General features: G+C 44.4%; 1 long non-coding RNA gene across 1 annotated transcript in view; it reads left to right on the top strand.

Annotated features, from left to right (window-relative positions):
* Window positions 1-1039: 1039 nt before the first annotated feature.
* Window positions 1040-12518, top strand: part of LOC105482468 (uncharacterized) — a 63087-nt gene continuing 51608 nt past the window's right edge. The window contains exon 1 of the long non-coding RNA XR_987636.2: window positions 1040-1122. This is a non-coding gene — a long non-coding RNA (uncharacterized lncRNA). The remainder of the gene's footprint in view (window positions 1123-12518) is intronic.

Below are 12518 nucleotides of genomic sequence, written 5' to 3'. Positions count from 1 at the left end.
GCATAGCTTCTCAAAATATCATAAATTTATTGTGTTCTCTCCTGTTTTACTTAACAGCCAATTAATGTTCCTGTTTAAAAGAATTAAAGCCAGGGCTTCGAAGGGGGTGGGACTGGGGGAAAATATTATAAAAGTCTTTAAACCTTGGCTAGCATGCAGGCAGCCCTCATTACGTAATGGCTCATTAAAAGACTCAGCTGAAGGAAAATCCTGCCATGATCCATACCCATGGATATGATCTTGTTCTTATTAGCATCCTCAAAAGGAAAACAGTTTTCAACACAATCTTGAGTTGGTTTTAATATCCTATAGGGTGACACCAGAGGTGATGGCAGGAGGGCTTGCTCCTCTTTGGGAAGCTCCTCTGCAAGTGAAGGATCTGGGCTGCTGGTACAGCCAGTGCCATTATCAGGAGCAGTAGAATGGGATCAAAACAAGGCAGACACACAACACCCCCTACGCCCCCATGGGGTCCTGAAGCCCCCAGCGGCTCTGCATTCTGGCACGGCCCTCTGAGTTTGTCGTACATTCCAGATGAAGACAAGACAATCCACATTTGTTCCAAGAGTTCGCCTGCAACTTGTCATTCTCCTGAAGAGAGTCCCATCAATTGTCACCATAAATTCTCAGCAAAGACTGAGGCAGCTGGGTGTGGGGATTCCTCGGCAGGGCACAAACATGAGCATGAAATCATATAGAATCAGGTGTGCTCAGGTCCCAACTTACCTCCTCTGTGGCCTTGGGCAAGGCACACTCTTTGGACCTTAGTTCTTGGCTCTGGAAAATGAAGATATCAGTGACCGTCCATGACCCAAGTGGCGAAGTCATTCTAAAATTACTTAGAATGCTACTTGTGTTTTATATAAATCTCTCTTTAGTATTGTATCAGGGTGACAAGGAGTAATGCTTTGGCATACATATCCCAACAACTGGAAAGGCAGTGTGGCCATTAGGACAGATGACAGCCTGCAACAGATGAAGGCCCAGTACGGCCAGCTCAGTGTGATCTGGCCGAATGTCCACCCTGGCCCTTGATGACTGTCAAGATAGCCCTGCGCAGAGGCTTTGAAAAAGAGAGGAAAGCGAGATGATGCAGACAGCCAGGAGATGGCCAAGAGGAAGGTGAGTGTCTGAAACTGGACTTAAAGGGAAAGCTGAACTGGACTTGAGCAGAAGGAGCATGTGCTTTGGAGCCAGACTCACCTGGCTCAGATCACATCTCGGTGCCAAATATATGGCTTGAGGCAAGTTACTCAACTTCTCTGAGCCTCTATTTTCCCACCTGCAAAATGGAGATAAAATGAAGTGTCGTGTATGAGACAAAACTAAACATGAGGCAAGATATAGCATGTGTCAAAATTTATTCTTTCTTTTTTTATCTTTTTGAGGCAGGGTCTTGTTCTATCACCTTGTTCTGTCATGCAGGGGCATGATCTTGGCTCACTGCAACCTCCATCTCCTGGGGTCAAGCAATCCTCCCACCTTAACCTCCCAAGTAGCTGGGACTACATGCATGAGCCACCACACCCGGCTAATTTTTATATTTTTTGTGGAGATGGGGTTTCACCATGCTGGCCAGGCTGGTCTTGAACTCCTGAGCTCAAGCAATCAGCCCTCCTTGACCTCCCAAAGTGCGGGATTACAGGCTTGAGTTACCATGCCCAGACAAAATTTATTCCTGATAATTCTTCAAAATATTTATAAAGTTTCTCTCCCAAATCATCTCCCAGTGGGTCTACATGGCCAACTTTTCCTCCAACAGTGAAACAGATCAAATTCGTGGCCTCAGTTTACAGGCCATTTTGGATGGAAAAAAAATTGTATTGTAAATGGAATCATCAGAATCATTCTGGTGTTGTGAGATGTTCACACCATGGGAAGCATCCTGGGAACAGAGATAGGTTGAGGGAACTCACATCTTGTGCATTCTTTGGGTCTAAGTTCACTGAGTGGAATTGGGAGCAAAATCACTTGTGCAAATTACATTAAATTCATCCTCTAGGTCCTCTTCCTCCATCCCTCTCTCTTGGTCAAGTATGCACAGTTGAATTTGTCTAGGTTGAATAAGCCAAATGCATGCAACTCCATTATAATTGTAGACATCCCTTGCATGCTTGTTGTGAAGAGTAGGAGAGTTAGTGCGTGTGACGTATACAGTGTAAGACTTGATATGTACTCAGTCAATTCATGTTACCATTGTCCTCCCTCACATTTGAAAGGCTCTATTTGTGACCACTCCTGGAGAGAATTAGACCAACTCTATGACAACCTGACCCTCCTCTAACATCTTTATCCTTGTATGCCCTTGAAGGTGGTAAGAAGTTAAAAAGGAGGAAGGAAGGAGGGAAGTTGGAAGAGGAGGAGAGGAAGAAAGAAGGAAGATCATAGAATATCTGTGTTGGTGGAAAACATTTCAGTTATGATGATACTGATGTCTGATATCGCTGGGGAGATGTGACAGCTTGAGTCTATGTGTACTATCAGCTAATATTAATGAATTATTTATCGATCATTTTCTTCACCAGGGACCAGGCATTGTACTAGGCCTTTTCATGTGTGACAGAAAAAAAAATCAGTAATAACTGTTATTAGAAGACCATGAGATCTATGGAGGATAAAGGGAGAGTTTTATTTTCTATAAAAACGATCTGCAGACTAGGGAGGCAATCCTTCAGCACAAGTGAAAGTGGGCTCACCAAACAACAGAGGGAGGGTCTGACTTAAATAGGGAAATTTCTTGCCCTGGTTCTTGAGCTGGTTCATTCAGGCAAATTGACAGATTTAAACTTGTTCAGTTGTGATTGATCCAAACAGTGGAGCCCTGACTGAGTGGTTTCCAAGCCCAAACCCAGAAGTCTCTGTCAGATGTTTCTTTTAAATTGCGGGTGTGTGTGTGTGTGTGTGTGTTGGGGCATGGTTCTGATTGCAGTTTATCTTGGCACTGACAATAGAAATTGGCTTGGCTTGATTGTAGAAAGGAGGTCTGGTGACACTTTTACATCTTTCTGAGCTCACAGAGTACATGACCACTCCCTCACCCAGCTATGGCTGCCTGGTTCTGTTTGAACCCTGAGCACCTCAGTTAGCCACAGGGAGTCCATTTTGTCTGTCGGCCAGGGGCGTACTTTAAAATAACCCAGAGTCTCTTCCTCTTTCCATTTGCTCAAAAACATTCTGTGCAGCTCTTTTGATCCTTGATTCTTTGCAGAATTGGAATATAGGGCAGAACTGGAACTTTGTACCTAAACTCAGAGGAAAACAGAGCTTGGAAGACCAACAAGTGAACTGTTGATAGTGTCCGGTTCTCCTATTGTGTACACTGCCGAGGTACTAAGTGTTAGTGTGGTGTTAAGACACATATTGGTTTTCTTCCACAGTTTCTGGCTTGTAACTCCCATAGCCCTTATTCCAGTCTTTTGTTACAATGTTGGGTGGGTTAGGCTTCAGGGGCAGCCCTCTGACCTCCTGCCCTCCCTTCACTCTATGTTCCCCCACCTTTCTGACTGTGGGTCTTAAGACCCTTCCATGAGAGGATCTCACCCTATACCCTAGGGGAAGGCATGGTGATGTCATGAAGCTTCCAGAAAAACCCAAGAGGACAGGTTTTGGGGAGCTTCTGGAGAGCTGAACATGGAAAGGTTCCTGGAGGGTGGCATCCCAGGGAGGGCATGGAAGCTCCACCGCCTTTCTCCCATGTCTTGCCCTATGCATCTCCTCATCTGTTTCCTTTGCAATATCCTCTATAATAAACTGGTAAATGTAATAGTGTTTCTGAGGTCTGTGAGCCACTCCAGCAAATCAGTCACATCCAAAAAGGAGGTCAAGGGAACCCCAACATGAAGCCAGTCCATCAGAAGTCCCAGAGAGGGCCACACCTGCACCATTTGTGGGGGCAGTCTTGGGGACTGAGCCCTCAACCTGTGGGATCTTACAGTGTCTCCTGGTAGTGTTAGAACTGAATTAGAGGACACACAGCTGGTGTCTGCTGCTTTATTTGTGGGGGAAAAACCCATGCATTTGGTCACGGAAGTCTTCGTGCTGATGATTGTAGCGGTGTGAGTGCAGAGGAAAATCACTGTTAGAGAAAGTTTTCCCTACACAGGTAGGCTAGGAATTCCTGTGTGCGCCATCTCCATCATCTTCCATGTGAGTATGTGCCTATCACAGCCCCCTCTGGGATGATGTGCCTGCCTCCACTTTCTAGCTGCTATGTGTCCCACAGCCACCAGCTACAGATTCCTTCTCTGATGATAAAGAAAAAAGGTGACCTAGGGGGTGGTATTTGTGATAACCATCTGTGTCCAGAATTTTATCCTGTTTCAGATGTTTATTGCAGCATATTAAGAAATTAGGACATCAGATGCACCTAAAGTTTTTTTTGTTTTTTTTTTTAATGGCCTGCCTTAATTTCACTGCCCATCCATGGACTTCTGGCACGGGAACAGCAGGCAGCTGGGAATCTCTATTTGGACAGCAGGAGAGGCAGAGGCAGGGGCAGGGCATAGAAGAGCACTCTACTCAAACCTAGGTAACATCCTTGAGGTGTGGGTGCAATCTAAGTGACCATTTAATACACCTATCCAAAGTGACACCCCAGCCTCCTCCTCCCTACCAGCTATGACTCCCTGGTGAATTGCCTTCAGCCTCCACCATCTGGAGATGCTTGATGTTTTCTGAAATAACAGAGACTGTGAGTCATCTGAGTTTATAACAATAGCTACCATTTCTCCCTGTACTGGGTTCTTAACAAGTGCTATCTCTAATCCTTACAACTCTGCAAGATCTAGAGGACCACCAAAGTCCATATCACCATCTCAATTCTCCTGACCTACCACACAAATCTCTCATGGTACTTTGTAAAGGTCTATTCTTACTCTGTCTTCCTTGGAAATGAGAAATGTAGCACATCTCAGTTAAGAGACATTTTAGATTCCTGGAAAAAAAAAATTCACCTTTTTTGCTTTCTCTTCTCCAGAGTAATTCTACTCTCTGAAGATTTCCTTGTGAATTTCTTCTCAAACTTTCTTGTCATCATTTTTGTTTCCTTCTGTGCTTAGAAAATGGGGTCCATGTTTTTCAAGTCCCCTTCTAAAGCACAATGATTCATTTTGTTATATATTTCTGATTAGTACAATATGTCTGGTAGAGTCTAAATTCAACTTTAAAGTTAAATTTTAAATTGTATTAAATGTGGTCATTTGATACAAAACTGTATTAATTTAATCCACATTATTGCCCCCACAGCTAATATTTCTTTTGCTATAAAACCATAGCTAGAAAAATTAAAAGATCTAATAAGCCAATTCTCAAACCCCCAACCATTAAAACCGAGAAACAGACGGAGTTCTGTAATATATTTTGGCTTTTTGTTTTAGTGTATATTCTTTCTTCCTCTGCAGGCTGTAATAGGAAAACAAAGCAAAACAAAAAAACACTGGACTTGAGCCCTTAATTCATTACTTTTGTCTTCATGACCACAGGCAAATCATTGAACCTGTCCGTGTACTCATTTCCTCATTTATAAAATGATAGGGTTGGATTATATTGAGGGAGTTTTCAAAACTGATTTTTAGCCATGAAAATCTTCCTTAAAAGAAATCTTATGTAGAAGCACATAACAGACAAAGCAGAGCAGAAGCAGGGATGATGAGACCCAACGATTCACCCACTTAGACACCCCTCACCCAACTCCCACCCACCCCCACCTCGTTTTCACAATTTATGATTTCATATACAAGCACAGCTTTGGTATGTGTGAACATTTACATTCATAGCACATATCTTGGATAGGATATACATGCAAGTGTGCGAGTTTATTTGTGTTTATATGAGTATATAGAAGAAATCCAAATCTCCCCAAGCTCCTTCAATCTGTGACTAGGAATGAGATCAGATATCACTAGCTCTGAGTCACAAAGTCATAAGCATAACGCTGGATGGCAACCCCATGCATACTACCCCCAAGAATTCTGGGACCTCTCCCGCCACCCCAGGACAGTAGATGGTTTTGCTTGTGCTCATTAATAAGTGTGGGCTTGGCAGATACTGTTGCTTGTTCCCTGCTGCTCCCCTTGCCCCACTGTCTGTCCCACTGGATCCCAAAATCTCTGCTCCTGCTGATGGCTGTCTCAACTGCTGCTCTTCTGATTTAGAGTTAGCTGGGTGTTCAGCCAGGCCAGGTTGCCCCTTGCTGATTGACAGTTTCCTGCCCTCACTGCCCTGCTGAGCAGGTGGTGCCCTGCGGCTGCTGCATTGCAAACAGCGCCCCCAGCAGGCAGCACTGCTATGCGACCTTGGCCACCTGAGCAGCAGCATCTCCAGTGCCATGAGTACTTTCCAAACCAAAGTCTTGCAACGTGGTGGGAAGAATGCATCCTTCGTAGAAACAGTGTCACTAAGCCCTCAAGATTTTAAGAGGTTAAAGAAAGAGCTCTTTTAGTTTTTATTTACAACCTCCTTCCTCAATTGCCTTCTCCTCACAGGACTCAAACAAGTGGCCAGTGGGTACTGGGCCAGAAGATACATCTGAGTGACTGAGACCACTCTGTTCTTAGGATTGCCCCTCCCAGAGAATAATTATGACCATTTTACTGAGTCAGATTCATTGCCCCTGGTTTGTCTCTCCCCTAATGCTCTCCCAGGGGGCTTCTCAGCTTCCCCTGCACATAACTTCTGTTCTCTAGAGTACCCCAGCATGCTGACCCAACCTGGGCTCATGCTGGGCCCTCCGTCACCCTGAGCTGAAGCAATGCGTGGCTATGGTATAGTCTCATATAGATCAGGAACCACCCCTTCTTAGCATACCCTACACATGGAGGATGTGAATCTTCTCCCACAATTTCATTTTAGGGTGCGTATGGAAGCTCTTGAAGTATGGTAGATAGATAGATACCAAATACCTAAGACTTTGGCTGGAATCAAACTGGAAACCTTGAGAACAATCAAACTATACTTGGGAGCAAGAGGCTTCAGATTCAGTTCTAAGTAGAACACTATCCTATTCCATGATACTGCTGTGGATTTTTGGCAACTGGTTCTAGAAATAAGACAAATAAAACCTGTGATCAAGAAATCTACTGAGGTCAACTTTCCCAAAGAGTGGTGCTATGTTTCCTGAAAATAAACAAATATACAAGCAGGTCTGGGAAACTCCACATCCTATAGTGCTATCTTATACGTTTTTTGGCATGCTCAAAATTAGAGAGATACTGAGTAAGAAGGAAGCTTTGGAAACTTTCTACAACACATTGTTTTAAAATATATCGACAATGAAACTCTAAAAATATCTAACATTCTGAATGTTCCTTAGAAGTCATGTTTTATGGAGTGCATTTTGAGAAAATGTAGCCTAAAGCAGGGTCAACAAACTATTTTTTGTAATTAAAAGTTCAGTTTTGTGGGCCCAACATATAGAATCTACCGCAATTACTTGCTGTTGTAGCATGAAGGCCATTGTAGATGATACATAAACAAATAAGCGTCACTGTGTCCCAACAAAACTTGGATTATGGCCACTCAAATGTAAATTTATTATAATATTCTATGTCACAAAATATTATCCTTTCAACTCTCTTCAACTATTTAAAAGTACAGAGAACATTCTTAGCACAAAGACTGTAAGCAAAAACATGGGACGAACTGAATTTGACCTGTGGGATGTGCTTTGCTAATCCCTGTCTTAGAAGCACTAAGAGCTAGTGAAATCACAGTGCCTGTACAGATACCTGAACCTGAAGTCCATGGAGCAGAAACCCTGTGTGTTTATTCTCCACTGAATCTCCACGCTCTGTCTGCTGCATGGACAGTGCCTATCTGGTGAATGGTGAATGCTCATAAATATTGAATGAGGGAATAACCAGCAGTTCAATTTACCTGTCAGTAGCATGTGCAGAATTTGGTTTCCCAAAGTTGTTTTCTCTTGTGGCTCTTGTTGTATTGGCCCTGTTTGCTGGATATCTCAGTGTAAGTAGTAAATAGAATCCATGGCCCTGATGTTATTCAATGCCAGCAAAGAATTTCACACCTTTTGAAATACTATTTGATTGGCCGGGCGCGGTGGCTCAAGCCTGTAATCCCAGCACTTTGGGAGGCCGAGACGGGCGGATCACGAGGTCAGGAGATCGAGACCATCCTGGCTAACCCGGTGAAACCCCGTCTCTACTAAAAAATACAAAAAACTAGCCGGGCGACGTGGCGGGCGCCTGTAGTCCCAGCTACTCAGGAGGCTGAGGCAGGAGAATGGTGTAAACCCGGGAGGCGGAGCTTGCAGTGAGCTGAGATCCGGCCACTGCACTCCAGCCTGGGCGACAGAGCGAGACTCCACCTCAAAAAAAAAAAAAAAAAAGAAATACTATTTGATTGCAGGCAAAGACTGTTGCAGCTGCCTGGGGTATGCATTAAGGCCAATAATAATTAGACTGACTCTCTAGAGTAAAGATAAATGCATGATACAAGTTTTCCTGTCTTCATGACATGGGAATTTAGATGCAGTGGCAATACTTAGAGTCAAGTAGATAACTGTTTCTAGGTATTTATTTTACTCACAGCTGCCTTTGTACTTACATTTTGGAAAGGGCCTGCCTTGGTGTCACCCCTGCTTGTCTCCCTCAGTCTCACCAAAATCTGTTACAACAAGCCTGATTTCCATGCTCACTTCTAAGTTAGCCTCTTTCTAGGAGTCTTGTCCTTCCAAAGTCTCCATTGGTTTTATGGAGTTGTTGGATAGTACCTGCTTACCTGACTGTGGTCCCATCCTTTCAAGAATGCACTCATGAATGCAATCCATGAGTGCAGCTCTCTGCACTCTGCAGCACTCCTTCCTCTGGACATACTGATTCATTCATTCATTCATTCATTTGACAAATGTTCACTCAGCAGCTGATATGTGCCCCACACACTGCCATGCACTGGAAATACAAAAATGAAAAAGCAAAAACAAGAACTCCTTTCCTTCAAAGCATTCACAATTTAATGGAAAAGCCAGAGAAACAGTCAACGAGGAAAACTTCAGAACTCAGAACAGCTCTCCACAAGCTCTTAATCACACACAGCCTGATAGCTTTCCTTCTCTTTTCATGGGCTGATGCTGCAGCTCTCTGACTGATTATGGATTCTTGAGGGCAGACACCATGCCCTTGATCTGTTTCACCTCCAAAATGCCTAACATAGTGAATACTTTTATAGCAGATTCTCATGAAGTGTCTGATGATTGATTTTTGAACCACGAACAAGCTAGAGAATAGAGACTGAAGACTTTATTTTGCAGTTTTGACACTGTGTGCCTTGTTTCTTCATGATCTGCGTTCACCCATACTTTTGCACTTTGGGTGACCAGTAGATCCAACGGGGGAGAAAGCAACAGTGGTATCTGTAGCCTGCTCTATGTGGTACAGGGCAGGTAGCAGGGCAGTAGCAAACAGCAGAGGGTAAGAAGGCATGAGCAGTTTCCTTGATATCCATCCTCCCTCCCAAGATACAGGCCAGAGTGTTTGGTGGACTCTCAGCCATTGAAAGAACCCACCTTCTAGGACTAGGTGTACCCCATCCCAGCAAGAGTACCCCACCAGATCAGATCCTGTTGCAGCTGACAAGGGGGAAGTGGTTAGACTTTGTTTCTGTAGCTTTTTCAAAACAACAGAGCAGCTTAGGCAAAATGGTTGTGCCAAGGAGTGAAGCAAGAGCCCAGGAAGCATGAGCCCTACCCACTCCCTGCCATCACCCTTGCCAGCCATATGTCACCCTGGCCACCTATTCAACATGGGTTTGCCTGGTACTCGTGGCTTGGTTTTACCCAGAGAGGTGGTGGGATCTAGTGGTAGGGCTTTGGAATTAAGGATACATACATTGATGCAGTATCTTACTCTCTCTCTGCAATCTGGGACAAAAGACTTTTTCCCTCTGAGCCTTAGATTTTGCATCCATAAAATGAGGAAAATAATACCTTTTGCTATTGTTATGAGGATTGCATGAGAGAATATTTGTAAAGAGGCAGAAAAGGTGCGCCACAAATGGTACCTGGTGTTATTATCTTTCTACTACAGGGCTGTTTTCAGTTCCATGTTCACTTCTGATCAATGCAGTATGTGGACCTTTCAACTCTCCAGACTTCCCTGTTTTCCGTAGCGAGAAACCAGCTTGATTCGCAATGGTATCACGTCCTGGCTCTTGGGTTCGACTTTCCAGAGACCTACTAAGTGGCTCCCATTCCTCCATCTGTTTCTCATCTTCATCCATTTCAGTTCCAGATTGCAGATGTCTCCTGCCCTTATAGCATATGGGGTTCGTTATTGTTTCTCATTCTGTTTATTGTTTTGGAATGATTCTTGAAAAAAGGAGAGTGTGGAAACATCTTTGCTCTGTCATCTAAAAACTTGGTTATCTTTTCAGATACATTGATAAGCACAACACATAATAGGACATCTTAGAATTCAAAAACAAACCCAGATCTTCCCCCTATTCTTTCTCTTTCCCTATTCCCTTAAATATAATAAAGTACACAATGGCTCGCCTATTCAAGCGGCGAGGCCTGTTTCCTCACCATCAGCACATTCCTCCTGCCGTCTCCCACAGGCCCTGCTCATGGATGGGGCAGTCAAGGCTGGGGTCTGACTGACTCGCAGGAATGTGGGATGTAACCGGAGGGAGGAGAACATTACAACAAACCAGCTGCTCTTCAGAGGTTGATTTTCATTTTGGAAAATAGCAGAAGCAATTATCATGGCTCATTAGGAGGCCTAGCATACTGGCTGCAAAACTATATTTGGAAAACTGTATTCACTTAGCTCTAAAGTGGTAAGAGGGTGAGGACAGGCGGGAGGAAAAGGAAAGACAGACCAGGGCCTGCCTAGGCTTAGATTCAGTCTGCAAAAAGGTGATTTGAATTGAATTCTGAGAGGGACAAGAGATGAATGGAGCCGGGACACCAGGCCAAGCAGTCAATAAGGGCCACCAGTCTAATAAGGGCTATTAGACTCATAGCCCTGAGTCTGGAGGCGCTGAGCACTGGGCGGCTCCAGCCTTTTGGAAAATTGGGCTTGCTCAACGAAAGACCCACATACCAAGCAGGAAGTGAGTAAAAGATGTACTCTGTTCAACGTGCCTTACTGGGGAAGTCCAGATGTCCCCTCAGTCTCCCCAGGGAGCTGTGGTGTGTGTTTGGGGTCTACCCTGAAGTTTGCCACTGAGTTACATTACGGGGCAAGGACCTGTGGAAGAGGTTTCCATCTTGGTCATTCTGCTGCCCTCTGGCTAGGAAGAGTTGACTCCACAGGCCACTAGCTCATGTCTTCTCCTGGTTCCTAACCAAAGGAAGGGTCTTGTAATGGGGATGACATACCCAAGTCAAGAAAAGGAGGGTTTGGGAAATTCAAGGGGGTGAAACTACCCCAGAGTGAACTTGAGAAATAATCATCTATGTTTTCTTTTGTTGGATGAGAACATTTTGGGCCCTCCATATAAGTTGTGGGATGGAGCTACTTAATTTGCACTTGACTATCCCCCAGTGTTGGTATGGTCCTTTATATTTTACGAAGTACCTTTACCAGGGCTGGCTGCTGAGAACTGCTTCCTGCTTAAAAAAAAAAAAAAACTGGGAGCTCCTCCAGTAAGGATAAAGATGGAGAAAACAGTCTTTATATGTCGGGTGTATCAGCATTCAGCTCCCTTGGGATCTGACAGACCTGATAATTTGTATTAGTTTCTCCTGCCCTGTTGATGACATCTGGTCTCTCATAAAATATCTCGTAAAATATCTTATTTTAACTCAGGTAGATATGATTGTTTCCATTTAAAGGTGAATAAAATGTTCAAGAAGGTTTTTGTTTTGTTTTGTTTTGTTTTTTTGAGACGGAGTCTTGCTCTGTCGCCCAGGCTGGAGTACAGTGGTGCGATCTCGGCCCACTGCAAGCTCTGCCTCCCGGGTTCACGCCTTTCTCCTGCCTCAGCCTCCCGAGCAGCTGGAACTACAGGCACCCGCCACCACGCCTGGCTAATTTTTTGTATTTTTAGTAGAGATGGGGTTTCACCGTGTTAGCCAGGATGATCTCGATCTCCTGACCTCATGATCCACCTGCCTCAGCCTCCCAAAGTGCTGGGATTACAGGCGTGAGCCACCGCGCCTGGCCCAAGAAGTTTTAATGACTTGTCCAGGGCCACCCATCTACATAACAGCATGGCTGAGACATGAAGTCAGGTAACTCTAGTCATTTCTACTTGACTATAGGGCATTAGTCAGGAATGTGTCATCTGTCACTGAAAATCTCGGTGGCAAGAACGGAAACATCTAGACATTGACTTGTCTCTAATCTGGGGAACTTGCCACAAGGAAGCCCGCTTCTCTTGTCTTTCTGGCCTGCTGTCTTTACTTAGGTACAGCATCTGCCCTCATAAGACGTCTGCTGTTCCTCTCGGCATCCCACCTTCATTCAATGAAGAAGAAAGGAAGGAGGTTGAATTTGTTTCCTAAAGCTGCCGTAACAAAGTACCGCACACTGGGTGGCTTAAACGACAGAGATTGTTCT

The sequence above is a fragment of the Macaca nemestrina genome, chromosome 5, assembly GCF_043159975.1.
Source record: "Macaca nemestrina isolate mMacNem1 chromosome 5, mMacNem.hap1, whole genome shotgun sequence".
Taxonomy (NCBI): domain Eukaryota; kingdom Metazoa; phylum Chordata; class Mammalia; order Primates; family Cercopithecidae; genus Macaca; species Macaca nemestrina.
Note: the sequence above shows the minus strand (reverse complement) of the source record. Positions and strands in the feature narration are given on the sequence as shown.